Below are 17,024 nucleotides of genomic sequence, written 5' to 3' on the forward strand. Positions count from 1 at the left end.
AGTGATAAATGGACTGGTACTGCCGGGTCACGAACCCTCGACACAGAACTTATCCAGCAACTCCAGTCGACGTTACCACTGAGCTATTAAGAGAGGTAGCTTGAATTTCATATTAAGTGACTTTGGTAGCTTCATGATTGTATATATATATATATATATATATATATATATATATATATATATATATATATATATATATATATATATATATAAATCATCAACACACAATCACATGTGGAACAGAAATAAATTTCTGACTCACGTCGGGATCGAACCCAGGTCTCTCAGGTGGAAAGCAAGGGCGTTATCCACTGGGCCATACAAGTCTAAAAGAAGTTGGAACCTGAGAGCAACTGCACCCAAGGAATTACCTGGGCAAGCTAACTGCTTGCATACCAGCGAGTTTTCCCCTACTTCCCGACTCAGCAATGACCCAATAGACAACATTTCATTCGAATTATCCCTTCTGAGTGAATAAGATAGAAATCATCAACACACAATCACGTGTGGAACAGAAATAAATTTCTGACTCACGTCGGGATCGAACCCAGGTCTCTCAGGTGGAAAGCAAGGGCGTTATCCACTGGGCCATACAAGTCTAAAAGAAGTTGGAACCTGAGAGCAACTGCACCCAAGGAATTACCTGGGCAAGCTAACTGCTTGCATACCAGCGAGTTTTCCCCAACTTCCCGACTCAGCAATGACCCAATAGACAACATTTCATTCGAATTATCCCTTCTGAGTGAATAAGATAGAAATCATCAACACACAATCACGTGTGGAACAGAAATAAATTTCTGACTCACGTCGGGATCGAACCCAGGTCTCTCAGGTGGAAAGCAAGGGCGTTATCCACTGGGCCATACAAGTCTAAAAGAAGTTGGAACCTGAGAGCAACTGCACCCAAGGAATTACCTGGGCAAGCTAACTGCTTGCATACCAGCGAGTTTTCCCCAACTTCCCGAGAGACCTGGGTTCGCCGAGCGGGCTGCCCGCGCTATTGACCTCGCCATCAACCCACGCCACGACCTCAACGCAAGAGACGCATGGAGCATGGTCGTGGATCTCCTGTCACTGCCAGTTTTCGACGGCACAAAAAAGCGACAGGAGATAAGCTTCGCGCGGGAGATCTACCTTCGCCAGCTCCTCCTGGAGGCCCGCACCCAGATTGCTCACCCCTACACCATGCCGCTCGATGACCTCATAGAGACGGCGCAACACCTCACAGACTCCTTGAAGGCTACACAGCGGCTAAAACCGCCCACACAGTCGGTCAGCTCCGTCCAGCCGGAAGAAGAAGTGGAGCAGACCGTCAACGCCATCGCCAGGAGACGTCCACCGAACCACAACAGATGGAAATCCCCGGGCTTCTGTCGCTACCACAAGTAGTTCGGAAAGGACACCCGAAACTGCCTGCCGCCCTGCTCGTTCGCCTGTTCAAAAAACGGGGGTGGCGGCGGCCAGCAGGACAAACCGCCATGGCAACCAAAAAACCCTGGGGCTCAGAACCAGTAGGTTTCTATGTCCGCGACACCGTCTCCAGCAGGATGATGCTGGTCGACACAGGGGCCTTCAAATCGATCTTCCCGGCATCCAGAGAGGACCGCAACCAGAAACCAGACCCGGCCACCGCCCTGACAGCCGCCAACGGATCCCCCATCCTCTCCTACGGCACCAGGCCCCTGTCGATCTCCATCCTTGGCCAGAATTACTCCTGGGACTTCATCGTCGCGGACGTAGGAACCCCGCTCCTGGGGGCCGATTTCCTGGCGCACTTCGGTCTGCTAGTCGACGTGAGGCGTAAGCGCCTCCTTGATACCGACTCCTGCCGGTCTCTCCCATTAACAGCGGGACCCAAACCCACCATTAGCACCGTCGCCCCCCACCAATATGCACACCTGCTGTCGGAGTTCCCTGAGGTATTCAAGCCCGAACTTCGTCAAGTCCCCGGGACCCCAGCCAAGCACGGCATATACCACCATATAACAACTAAAGGGCCCCCGACACATGCGAAGTTCCGAAGGCTTCCCCCACGGCGCCTTCAGGAGGCGAAAAAAGCATTCACGGAGATGGCGCGAATGGGAATCTGCAGGAAGGCCTCCAGCCCGTGGGCCTCCCCACTCCACATGGTGCAGAAACCAGACAGCTCCTGGAGACCTTGCGGCGACTACAGGCGGCTCAACATTGCAATGGAGCCCGACCACTACCCTCTGCCCAACATGCAGGACCTCACGTCCTCTTTTCACGGGGCCAAGGTATTCACTAAATTGGACCTTCTTAAATCATATTTTCAAGTACCTGTCGCACCAGAGGACATACCAAAGACCGCCATCATCACGCCGTTCGGGTCCTATGTGTTCGCCTTATCCACCTTTGGATTGAGGAACGCCGGGGCGACCTTCCAGCGGCTCATGGACAGCATCCTCAGGGACCTAAAATTCTGCGTCTGCTACGTTGATGACATCCTCATATTTTCCAGGTCTCACAGTGAACACCAAAGGCACATCAGGGCAGTCCTGCAGCGCCTCCAAGAGAATGGCCTCGTCGTCCGTTTTGACAAATGCACCTTCGGCGTCCAGAGAGCAGAGTTCCTGGGTCACGAGGTATCCCCGGCAGGCGTCCGCCCACTCACATCAAAAGTAGCAGCCGTAACCAGGTTCCCGGCCCCCACCTCCGTCAAGGTCGTTCAGGAGTTCCTCGGGATGGTGAACTTCTACAGGCTGTTCATCCCCGGGATCGCACACACCACGGCTCCCCTGATGGAAGTCCTGAAAGGCCAACCAAAGTCTCTGTCTTGGGGACCCAGCCAGCATCAGGCCTTCTCTCTGACGAAGGCCGCCCTTGCCAAGGCAACCGCCTTGGCACACCAGGATCCCAAGGCCCCTCTCCAGCTAACAACAGATGCCAGTAATGTCGCCTGTGGTGCTGTCCTGGAGCAGGTCATCAACGGCGCCCCCCAGCCCATCGCCTTCTTCAGCAAGAAATTCAATCCCGCAGGGACCCGCTACAGCACCTTCGACAGGGAACTCTGCGCGATGCACCGCGCAGTCCGGCACTTCAAGTTCCTCCTGGAGGGGACGCGCTTCACAATCTTCACGGACCACCAGCCACTGGTCCACGCCTTCATGAAGCAAGGGGACGCATGGTCTTTCAGGCAGCAGCGCCACCTCTCAGCCATAGCCGAATTCACCTGCTCCGTCAGGTACCTCCCCGGCAGGAAAAACCCTGTAGCAGACGCCCTCTCCAGGGTCGAGTTGAACGCAGTGCAGCTTGGCATAAATTACCAAGACCTCGCCAGAGAACAGGCCGCTGACCCAGAAACCCCAGCATACCGCACCGCCATCACGTCCCTTAAGTGGCGGGATGTGACCCTCGCTCCCGGAGACCCAAGCCTCCTCTGCGACATCAGTACGGGTCAGCCCCGCCCTTTGGTTCCAGCCTCACGTCGCCGCCAGATATTTGACATAATTCACGGACTCTCACATCCCTCTGGCAGAACTGCGGCCAAACTGCTCTCAAAAAAGTTTGTCTGGCACTGGGTGCAAAAGGACGCCACGTCATGGGCGAAACAGTGCCTGCAGTGCCAGACCAGCAGGGTGAGACGTCACACGCAGTCGGGGGTAGGCAAGTTCCCGCAGCCAGGGCGCCGCTTCGGCCACATTCATGTTGACGTCGTCGGGCCCCTTCCCCCATCAGGCGGATCCAGATACCTCCTGACGGTGGTAGACCGTTCGACAAGGTGGCCTGAAGCCACACCCATGCAAGAAGCCACTGCCAGCGCATGCGCCGAGGCCCTGCTTTCCAGTTGGGTTAGCCGCTTTGGGGTACCGGATCACATCACGACCGACATTATGGTCCGCCCTGGCTCAGCTGCTGGGGACCACGCATCACACCACCACGGCATACAACCCAGCGGCCAACGGCTTGGTCGAACGGTTCCACAGGTCCCTGAAGGCATCCCTCATGGCCCGCTGCACCGCTGAGGACTGGAAACATCAGCTGCTGTGGGTCCTCCTCGACTTGAGAACGACCCCCAGGGCCGACGGCACCCCGTCTGCAGCCGAACAAACCTACGGGGAGTCCCTTGTGGTCCCGGGCGAGCTTGTGACAGAAGATCGCCACACCCCATCACTGCAGAGGCTCCACGACGTGGCCGGCAAGTTCGCCCCATGCAAGCGCACATACACCGGCAAATCAACCATCTTCACACCGCCAGAGCTGTCATCAGCCACCCACATCTTCGTCAGGGTCGATGCCGTCCGCCCGCCACTGACCAGGCCCTACAGGGGTCCCTTCCGCGTGCTGGAGCGAAACAGCAAGGCGTTCCTGCTGGCACTCCCTGGGAAAGACGACTGGGTTTCAATAGACTGCTTAAAGCCTGCCTTCCTGACGGAGAGCACCGACGCCGTGGCAGCACCCTCCCCACCCAGCCGCACTTCGCCACGCCCACGCCCCCGCAAACTGCGGGAACGCGGCCGCCCCAGGAAGGGCCCGCCTGCAACAGCAGCCCAGCAGCCTCACGCGCAGGAGGCCCCTCTGTTGTCTTCAAGAAGCCGCGGCAACCTTCAGCGTCCCAGCAGATATGCAGATTAATCAGACGTGTCCCATGTCTTTGGGGGGGAGTATTTGTAAAGTCACCACATCGACGTCAGCGGAGTGCTTCACAGGCGTCATTAATTAAGTCTCCGCTGAGCAAGTTTTCTTTGGTGACTTCCCATTTTCTTCACACTCAATTAGTCATGCCTAAACGTGCCAGGTCACGCATTTTCTACCATTTCAACTTTATACGTATTTGTACATCTGTCATAAGTTATGTATCGTATGTTTCTTTATTCGCAGGCATCAAGACTATCCATATTGAAGTTCTGTATGTTTCTGTATTGTAAATTGTATTTGTTCGCCGCATATTATTGTTAATTGTTTTGACCTCAGGTCACACTCAATGCCATTGTCTTCCGCGGTCCGGCGCCAGTCGGCCGCTATATAAACTGCCTGAATCTGTAATAAAGTAGCAGTAACTTTTACCTGCTCGTTTCTTTTGCACCTCTTACATCTCCTAGTCCTTCATTTGGTGCATCTGTCCTCACAGTGAAAGTCTGGTACTCATAGTATTGGTGCATTTCATAAAGACTGCTTCAGTCCATCAAATGCCTTTTGTTGAAGTTCCTTCCACTCCACCATGTTTGGTTGTTCTGTCTTCACTTCTTCGATCAAAAGTATTGCTAGACTTACAATTTGTTCACACACTTCCCGAAGTAGTCTGTCTATCATGAAAATTTAACGTAATTCTTTTTAGCCCATTAACGTAACTGTTAACTTAATTTTGTTTACCTTTTGCCACTAAACAAGGGTTTGGGCTGTTCTTTTTTTCCCACCACCAGGTGTTTGACTTGTTACTGGTAACTCACCATGTGGAATAATTTGCTCTTTTATTTTTGAGTTGTTGGATGATGCAGTGGAGGTTTGGTATATAAGGGATAATTGTCACTAAAAAACAGTCCTGCCTCAGTGTTTTGAGTGAGAGGTCTGCTGCATTTTTCAGCTGTGCTGTTGCCTGCCCTTTTGTATGGTTCGTGGTTGGAGTACCAAGTTATTGTACACTATTTGTCTTTGCCATTGCCTGCTCCTTTTGTTTGCTTTGTGTCAGGTGTATTAAGTTTCCAGCTTTGCCCAGTTTCGCTGCTGCCTGCTTCCTGTGGGTGTTTTGTGGCAGGACAATATTCAGCAGTTCATCACCTGCATCTACCCTTTTGAGACTTGTGCTGTATGAAGGCACAGTCAAGAATATTTCTTCATCACTTCTAGTGTAAGCTTTGAATCATGGCGCTCACCTCTGTGGCAACTTTCATCAGACCTCTTTGCTGTTGTGGAGTGTTATAAGTGCCTGTAGGAAGACTTACCTTAGGTAAACATATATATTGAGAATTGTTTTAAAAGGCTGTTGATGCTGGCTAATGTTATGGACACTTTGGGTTGCTGATGGCAGTTGGCAAATCATCTTTAAGTGTAATCTATGGTGTTGGGTTTATAAATTAGCATTATAGCTAAACAATTATTTATCCAACCTCATATTATTACTGTAAGTTAGGTTTAGGTGTTTAATTATTTATTGTAAGTTAGCATTAAGGTTTTTCTCTTAACTTTGCCTTCTACTGTCGTGCTCGTGTTTTTTATTGCCATCATGAGGTTGTTGTTTTCTTTCTCCCCCTATGACTTTCCCTCTTCCCGTCTGTGTATGTTAGTGCAGGCGAATGGGAAATGCTTGTGATTTTGTAGGTGAATGCAGTTTCTAGCCCCCACCATCATTTACAGCTATCTTTAATTTTCAAATAAGTAGTTTTTTTTTTAAGTTTGGTCTTTTTTCTTATTCCTCTTCTAGTGTATAGTGTTTTGCTAAGGATCCTGACTCCTTGGGTTTTACAAGTCTTTTCGAAGTCATAATTTACATTCTGAAAATCTGCCGATAAGAAGTGTTTGTTTAAGGGATAAGTAAATCCCTGTTGAGAGTAATAATTAAGTTGGGTATCTATACAACCTGGGTTTGGCATGTTTTGGCTGTTACACAAGATTTGTATAGAGGGGATACCCTATGGCTGGTCTAAGGCTCAGAAAATTTTATATTTATAAGGAGCTCGATATGCATAGTACTTTAAGTAATTTAATATAAGCACTACTAAGGGATTCAGAACCGATGAAACACGGTTTTTCAGCAACAACTTTTTATCAAAGCATCGGATAAAGCTGAAAGTTGGCAAGTGTATATTTTATAACCCTACCTAATTTTTGCAAGTATTATTTAGAGCCTAAGTTCGATAGTTTTGATATTTATAGAGTAAAATGAAGTCACCGATGCCGGGACCGAGAAAATCACAGACAAGGATCCTAAAACAATTCGTCGTAAACATAATATGACGTCATAAGGCTCCGCCCATCCACCAGGTAGGCGGTGAATGGATATGCTTAAAGAATTTAGGCTTCGACAAATTCGATAATGGCCAGCAGGATATGGAATTGTCCCCGTGGTTGCAAGACTGCATTTGTGCTACTGCTTACCACTTTGTATTGAAGCGAGAAGACCTGTGGCAAGATTTACTCTAGTGTGAATAGGTAATTATTTCTATGGTGGGTAATGGTTACTTGGCCGCCCCAAAAGTGCGGGCAGGAGCTGTTAGACAACACGTCATTTTGAGGAAGAGTACTTGAAATCGGACATTATCCATGAGAGCGTGGGACCAGTCATTATTGATCTCGCTAGCGACGATGAAAACGTGGATGATGACCTCCTCCTCGAGAGTGACGACGACGAAGACATTTTGTAAATTAATTATGTATAGTGTTAGATGTTTTATTTGTACCTCTAAAACATATCTATTAAAACACAGTGATTATAACAATATGTTCCTCATTCAAACTGATTTCAATATATTTTTCCTTTCCATGCATATCAATATAAATCGTGTTACATTTGATTGATATTGAAGCAGGTAAATAATAGCTTGAGCTTGCCCTCAAAATCTTGACTCCTACCAGTACCTTTTATTTGCAGCGAGTATACAAGCGCTGTTTAGGTGTTATATGATATAAATAAAAAACCAAGAAAAATAACAATGGGTTACATTAACTGAAATAAAACAATGGCGTTGACTTTACAACTCTAACAATTGAGGGAAATGAGGCATCATTGCTTTTCATTTAAATTCTACTTCTAGTGACCGCTCCTGACATGCTGCAAACAGAAGGCTATAGTGTCAAAACCTGAGATAAACAAAATGGATTGTCTTTTTGTATTCCCGCCCTGAATAGATGTAGATCTAACAAATGAGCTATAGACTGGTTCATTATGTGGATGAACTACTTGCACTGAATTATTTGTAAAGTAGAAACAATACGAATATCAAGAAAATGGAAGAAATCCAAGCTAACAACTTAGTCCTAACAACTGCTGTGGAAGTTGCAATGAAACCTCCACAAAATAATAATAATAATAATAATAATAATAATAATAATAATAATAATAATAATAATAAAATTATTGAGAATGATAATGCTATCAAGGGGACGATGACAAATCCTGCTCGCCACTTGGAGGAAATATTCTACCTCTATGGCTCGCCATCATTGATATTGCTGAAGCCTTGTATGGGTATTAAAAAGGCCAAGAGAGACAAGGTCTACCCAATTGGATGTCGTTGCCTCCTGCCTGGAGTAACTATGTAGGCGATGACATATCTTCGAGGTACATGCTCATTGCGGCAATTCACCTGCTGATGCAATAAGGAAGTAGACAAAGCTCCACCTACATGGGATATTTGGGGGAAAGTGAGCAAACCTTCCCTTTCTTTTGGCCTTGGGTGCTAATATCAATTAGTGAATATGCCATCGCCAAGTGGGCAGAGCCACAGTGAAGAGACGTTTTCCCCATATGTAAACTTCTCTTCACTGTGGGTGGAGCCTTATGACGTCATAGGTTAACGTCATTATTGTGTTCAAAACCCTTACCTGCGATTTTGATGGCTCTGGCATAGGAAACCCACTTTTACTCTGGTAAGTACCAGAACTATTGAACTTAGGTAGTAAATAACACTTGCAATAATTAGGTAGGGTTATAAAATATACACTTGCCAACTTTCACCTTTATCCGATGCTTTGATAAAAAGGTGTTGCCGAAAAACCGTGTTTCATCGGCTCTGAATCCCTTAGTAGGCCATCATAACATTTGCCGACCTTGCCAGGATCTGAACCTGGAATCTTCTGAACTATCTACCTATGAACTATCTCACTTATGCCTAGGTCCTTAGTGGTGATGCACCCTGGATCTTCATCAGCTTTGCCTCATCCATGGTGATCCTGTTACAGTTGACCTTGTGTCCAGGGAATTACACTGTGCTATATCCAGTGTAACTCTTAGCCCTGGATAGTCAGTCCTGCTTCCCTCAACACATCATCCACAAAATAGTCAGTATTCTTGGCTTCAGCTAGCTTCTTCACCAATCCAAACAGACTCCTCTTGAACTAGTAACATACACCTGAAACTGTGAATGCTGTCTTCTCCATTGATGCTTCTTTCATCTGAATCTGACCTTGGGTTCACTGTCGAACTTTGTTATGGTGCTCATTCGAGGGTAGTCCATGCTGAACCTGCTTCATTCATTCTTCTTTCTCACCATTGCTCTTGATGAACTATATGCAGAAGCTGACCTTTCAATGATTCTCATCTCAAGTATGTCTTCAACTACTTCCAGGATTAGTTCCATAGTAGCTTATAGTAAAGGATACTTCTTTGCTCTTACTGGCTGGTCTGTCATCACTTCCATGTGATGTTTCTCAACAAAGTCCTTCCTGGATTGCCGGTGAAGATGGCTTGGTGTTCCTCAAGCCAATACAATACCTGTTCTGCTCACTGCTTCTTTAAGTCAGTGATAATTTTGACATTTCGGTACAGCTCTCCTTCCATATATGGTCGAAGTTAAAACCAGCCCTCATCAGTTTCCTCCTTGATGAGGTCATACTGATACCTTTTTTCTCTGAAGACAGATGCCACTACTTTACTTGTTTCCCTCTTGTGGTAGCCAGTTTGAATGTTTGTGTGAAGAGTCTTCATAGTCCATGTGATTAATATCTCCTTGACTTCATGTGGCCCTCTTCACTGCAATATCAGCTTCTTTGTCTCAGTTGGTGATAATGTTTACACTTTCTGCCCTACTTTGAATTGATGATCTAGGTTTTTCTGGATGGTCAACACACCCATTTCAGGAGATGTTGTGCACTTCGACCTTGGGGTCGCCAGTTGATAATTCTTTGAGAATCTGCATGGGTTCTCTAAGTCCTTCCATACAGTAGTTCTCATGGTGAAAATATGGTGCTCCTATGGTCTCTCTTGGCACATCTTTAACATGGGTGTTAGCACACTGTTGATCCTTTTGCACAATTAATTGTATCTAAAATTATACAGTCACAAACAGCAGCTTGGTGCTAAACAGATGGCTCACCTTCTTCATTATCTTGGGAGTAAACTGGGTACCCCAGTTGCTGAGTACCTCCTTGAAGAATCTTACCCTGCTGAAAACTTTGGGTAATGCTGCTGCTACCTGTTTGGTTTCCATTCTAGAATGTGCAACTACCTCTGGGTACCTTACAGTGAAGTCAACCACCATCAGGGTGTACCTGTTGCCCTTTTCTAATACTGGTGATATGGGTCCAATCAGGTCTACAGCTGTTCTCTTGGAGGGCTCGTCCATCAGCAGCATCTTTCCCAATGGCATCTTGCAGTTGCAACCCCTTGGTGCAGTCTTCTAGCAAATGTTGCAATACCTGCAAAACTTGGTGATGTCTTCTACCACTCCTAGCTAATGAAAACCGCTGTTTATATGGTCGACAGTCTCCTTAGGTGCAAGATGACCACCGATTATGGACTCATGGGCCAGCTTCATCACTTAGGCATGATATATCATTGGCACTAGGATGCCATGCATCTCCATCTGCCTTAGGCTGGTAAACCCGATATAATATATCAGTCATAACCTTAAACTTAGAAGTTCCTTCAGACTTTTTCCTGTATTCTTTATCAGTCCTGGCTGTCTCTGCTGCTTGGTTGGGATAGTATCCCTCTGCTGTGCCTCTTTTATCTCCTACATCTGGGATGCTAGAACCTACTGCCAGTGGCCTGATACTTTTCTTCTCTTGCTGGACTAGGACTCTGGTCACAAATGGTGCTATCTTGGTACTACCCTTCTCAAAATCCATCCCTGCACCACCTTCCTTTGGCTTGTCCCTTTGGTCATCAGTCCCTACAGCTTCCTTGACCATCTCAACTTCAGCTTTGATAATTTCTTTAGGGAATTTTTCTCATAAATCAACAGGTGGAGCTGGGCGATAAGTGGTGCGGGGGTATAGGGTAACGGACAGATTTGATTGCAGCCACTTGCCTCAAATGACGGTGACTCGTTCCAGTGCTTCTGCCACTGCCAGCCATTTTATTGAGGTAGGGATACTGTTCCATCATGACACTGGACCGATTCCATAGTTTAGTAACTGTCCTGTATCCAAACGTGGCTGCTAACTTGTAAATATGGCAATTGTTTTGAGTGTAAATAGTACAGTTCTTTGCTTCTTAGCACTGATGTAATCAATGCTTTCTCCCCTTCCCTTAATGTCATTGCCCAGTGGCTATCTGGTAAAGCATATTCCTTCGACATAGGGATTAAGTCTCATTGCTGCATTCCTAGTGTCAGCTACGCTGGGCTGGAGATTTTCCAACACGTTGGTGCAGATGACCTCAGCAGGTTAAGAGAAAAACAGGTTTTCTTACATAGGTGTGAGTTGCCAAAGCATAATTTATCAAATCAACATTTTCTTTGGTATAGATCCCCTTTGCACCGTTTTTTGTGGCAGTGCCGAAAGGAAATAATAAAAACTGCAATTTTCTCTTTTGTTGTAGGTTTGTTAACAAAGTATATCTTAATCCAGCAATTAAGTTAAGTTTGAAGAAATATTCAATTACATAGACATTAGGGAATTTCATTGTTTTTATTTACCCTTATAAACATGTTAATATGATTTTATTATAGGTTTTGTGTCATCCTATTTTTTTTTTTATAAAATATTTCCAGACTGCCCGAGCCGGTCAGCATTACATAAATTCTGCCAAGTAGTATCATAGAGACTAGGCTCAAATGTTCGAGTGAGAGCTGAGGGCAAAATAGCCTATAGACAGTGGCTACGGAGGAGCAGACAGACAAACAGCATTAGCACAGGCATACAGAAGGCCACTCATCTTACTTCCTTTCCTGTCATCACACGCTGAAGGAGAACCGGGAGATTCATTCAGAGGAAGTTATTTTAGCGGCAATTGAGAGGCGAGCCATTTCGAGACGAAGGAAAAGAAAAGTGCCGTCATAACTATTGCCAGACCACATCCTAGTCAACTTCGGAAGAGTCAAACTTTTCTATTATACTGGTGGTTAAGCACGATCAGATCCCCAGATGACATGAAGCCAAGTCTACAGCAATTCTAAAAGTTTTGGTTATATGGTTTTTATTTCAGTCAAAATAAGAAGCTAGGTAAGTCTTTGGACAGTAATATCAATCACACTCACACACACACATACACACACACACACACACACACACACACACACACATATATATATATATATATATATATATATATATATATATATATATATATATGTATGTATGTATGTATGTATTTACGTATGTATGTATGTATAACTGAATCACGAATATATGGAACATGATGAATATATATAATAAAGACAAAATCCATGAAGGCTGCTAAGTAAAGTAATATAAGTCGAAAGGCCTTGCAGCATTCCATTGTTTCTCTTTCCTCTGCGGATTTTTTTTATATATATATATATATATACATATATATATATATATATATATATATATATATATATATATATATATATATAAAACTGAATCACGAAAATATGGGACATGATGAATATATAAATAACGGCAAATGCCACAAAGGAAAGTGGTGCTAGGCCTCTAGATACAACAGTCCTTTACTAGCAGACTAAAGAAAAATATAAAAGTAAGTTTACAGGAAAGGTCATATAAATGACAGATGACATATATTGTACATATCCCAGAGGATGGTGATTATAAAGGAAACAGGTGCACCCGGGATCCAACACAGTTGAAGAATGTGTGGTCCTACCAAAACAAGGGTGAATCTTTGAGAGGTCTGACAAAAGATTAGGTCCAACTGGTCGGAAGTAGGGAAGGGTCACTCAAAGGATTATACAGGGGAAAAGACTGACCAGCAAAAGTGACCTTGGAGTGAATAAGCTGATTGATTATGTTTATAAAAGTACAACACTTAATATATCTCCTTTTGGTAAACAATAACAACTTTTGCAAAATGAACATTTTCAAAAAAATGTTAAACATGCAAATACATAGAAAGTATATATAAGGTAACTAATTAGTAATTAAGTCAGTGATTTTATCTTTAAGGTCATTCTTGAACATTTTACTAATACAGGGGTCCAAATAATACATGCCAGGGCTTAGGTTGAAATTACAACGGTAAGTTCAGTAAGCTGTATAATAGCAGATTCTAAAAGATTTTGTGAGGGGAAATCTTTTGATCTGGTAATCACTGAACTGACAGTCCAATTTATCCTGTGAAAATTTTCACTTCAGTGCATGAATATTGCATTAGATGTTTGCCCAGTTTTGACAGAATTCTTATGCTGTTTAATTCTCACTTATAAATCTTTACTGACCAATATAAAAGAACAGTCCAAGAATGGAATTTTATATATTATGTTGTTGCTTTCCTTCAGCTATTTTTTATTAACATTCCTTTTGATGTGTTTTTACAGGAAAAACCCAGGTTGACATTAAAAGATTTTAACAATGATTTTATGGTTTCAAAACCACTGAAATAAGGCAGGCTAAGAATGTTCTTAGGGGTTTCCTTCTCCATGTTACTTTCACTATAAAACTTTTTGTTGGCTTTATTATAGAAAATATCTGCTATTATACAGCTTACTTCCAGGTGTAATTTTAACCTTACCCCTGGCATGTATTATCTGGACACCTGTATTAGTAAAATGTTCGAGAATGACCTTAAAGATAAAATCACTGACTTAATTACTAATTTTTTACCCTATATATATTTTCTATGTATTTTTATGTTTAATAGTTTTTTGAAAGTGTTCATTTTGCAAAAATTTCTTATTGTTTACCAAAAGGAGAATATATTAAGCGTTTTACTTTTATAAACACATGTAAACAGCTTATCCATTCCAAGGTCATTTTTGTTGGTCAGTCTTTTCCCTGTATAATCATTTAAGTGACCTCTTCCTGCTTCCAAGAGTTGGGCCTAATCTTTTGTCAAACCACTCAAAGATTTACCCTTGTTTTGGTAGGACCACTAATTCTTCACCTGTGTTGGATTCCAGGTGCATCTGTTTCCTTCATAATCCCCATCCTCTGGGATATCTATATGTCATCTGTCATTTACTGTATATGACTTCTTCTGTAAACTTATTTTTATATATTTCCTTAGTCTGCTAGTAAAGGACCATTGTGTCGAAAGGCCTAGCACCACTTTCCTTCTTGGCATTACATATATACATATATATATATATATATATATATATATATATATATATATATATATATATATATATATATATATATATATTATATATATATATATATATATATATATATATATATATATATATATATATATATATATATATATATATATATATATATATATATATATATATATGTATATTCACGTATTTTCATTCCTCCCTCATAGCCAGCTAGGAAATATTTCGAATTTGTGAATAAAAACACTTCTCATTTGACTTGTAGGCCTGATGTCTTGGCAAGAAGGTAGGTCAACGCTTATTTTGAACTAAGAAAGAGTGTTCCCCGCTTCACCTGAGTGGAAGCGAGGACAGTAGAACCCCTTTTGACCCCCCTGATCACGTGTCCCGCAGATGAGCCCATCTACGAGCGATATAGGCGAATCCAGGCTGTGAGGTAGCTAGGAACTTAACCTCTAAGTACTTAACAATAAGACCTATTTTTCTCCACCCTCTTTGCTGGCTGTGTGACTTTTTGCAGATCGACCGAGGCCTACGATCTGAATGAAAACAATTTGGAGGAGCGCGCCCTGGACTCTCACACCCATGCACCCCACGCAAAACCAGCAACGTGTACGGTTGGGCGCCTTTCCACCTCTCCCACTGGTGATGACTAATCAAGTTGGTCGGCCAAGCCCCTACATGTTAAGCGCAAAACATCTACAGGCATCAGGTACGTCGACCGCAATTAGTCAATAAGCCAGCATCTTTCTCTACGTGAAATTCTTTTTCCATTTCTCTAAATTTCAATTTTCATTCTCCTAAAACAAAGCCCTTGTTAAGCCAACCTATGAACCAATCAGCCTGTGATTCGCCCTCATGACTTGCATTGAGACCCATCTAATTCAATTCAGTGATCAGTTTTAGATTCTTCCCTCCACAATGTTAACCAAGGGCTAATTAATTTAGGTAATTCAAGTGATCAAGTCCTCCATAGTGCATAATTTTCATGGGAGAGAAATCCTTTGTACTAGTTTTTTTCCAAGAGTTCTGTCATGCTCTGCTCAGTCGAAGCACCTCCTTGTGAATCAAATCCTTAAAGTACTGCCATATCAGTACCGCAAGGAGTCCCTGATCGCCGCAGTCCGGAGTATTAATTTGATCCCTTTTGTTGCATACAAGATAGCCACTTTATCCAAGACGAAGTTACCTCGTCAGATACAGAGATTTGCTACGCTTACCAATTGATTTTCCACATTGTCTCTTCTTAACTGCTGTATCATCAGCCTTTCAGATTACCTTCTTCATTATTCTTTTGTAAATAAATTCAGTTAACGTAACCAGATACTCATTCCACATTGCAACCTTACAATCACTGATTAACTAAAGGTAAAGTCAAGGAAAGTTCTTCAATTATCCTTTCCTTTTGGTTACAGCTTGTGTTCTCTTTTGGCCCCTCTCAGTAAAAATTCAGAAAAACCCCCTTCCAGTCTTCCAGAGACCTAATCTGTAATAATATATATATATATATATATATATATATATATATATATATATATATATATATATATATATATATATATATATATATTATATATTACGAAGGAAACTTCTTTTAACATAACCTCACCAGTTTTACCTCCGTAACATAACAGAGAAAGAAATACAATTCATTTCAGTTGTTTTAATTACTAGAACTATGGGTTTTCATTCGCCCCTTTGTCAACTCTCTCCTTCATTCCCAAAATGATTAAAGCCTTTAACCCCTTCACTACCGGGATATACACGTATGTCTTTTACGGTCCAGTAATAAAAGACCCCGAACGTACGCTTATACGTCTTTCATACCTCCTCGAAAAGCAAAGCGGTTTTCTCAAGCTTGGATGGGTTTCAGACAGTATTGTGTATAAGAGAGGTGCTGAAGCTCCACCCACTATTCATTCTAGCCAATGAGTGTCTGATGGACGTAGTGACGTCATTTTCATATGGCGATATTAGGGGTTATTGTCCAACAGGTGCCCGTGAGCCTCAGGCTATTATCTGAGAAGGATTATCACGATTTTGTGCATAAACCATGGATTATTCAAATATTTTTTTCTTTTGATTGCACTTATTTTATATAAACCATGTATATTTGAATTCTAAATATTTTTATATTTTGATTGCACTATATATTTATATATATATATATATATATATATATATATATATATATATATATATATATATATATATATATATATATATATATATATATATATGTATATATATATTTATATATATATATATATATATATATATATATATATATATATATATATATATATATATATATATATATATTGTTTTTCAGCATCATGTTGGATGATAGTGTTTCAGAGTCAGGGTCTGAGTATTTGCCAGATCTATCAGATGGTGATTATAGTGACAGTGGTGATAGTTTCTTAAAGGATGACAGTGACAATGAGTGTCTGGAAGACATTGAACCCATTGTCAATGAAGGTTGGCAGTTCATAAGTAATCCATTTTGTGACGTGAGCCCAGACCTACACCCCGATTTCACGAAGGGTGACAATGGGATCTCTGCTTACACACCAGATTTTACCTGCCCACGTGATGCATTTTGTTATTTTTTTTTTGTGCTGATGTAATTGACAGATTGTGTGAATGGATGATTGCTCGGGCAGAGGAGTATTTTCACTCAACAGGAAAGCGTAAGGTGAATGGACTTCTATGGAGGCCAGTTGCTCATGATGAGGTGTATGTTTACAGCTTGGTGTTCTCTTTTGGCCTCTCTGGCAGTAAAATTCAGAAAACCCCCTTGCAGTCTTCCAAAGAGACCCAATCTGTAATAATATATATATATATATATATATATATATATATATATATATATATATATATATATATATATATATATATATATATATATATCATAATGAA

This window comes from Macrobrachium rosenbergii, chromosome 1, assembly GCF_040412425.1.
Source record: "Macrobrachium rosenbergii isolate ZJJX-2024 chromosome 1, ASM4041242v1, whole genome shotgun sequence".
NCBI classification, from domain to species: Eukaryota; Metazoa; Arthropoda; class Malacostraca; order Decapoda; family Palaemonidae; genus Macrobrachium; species Macrobrachium rosenbergii.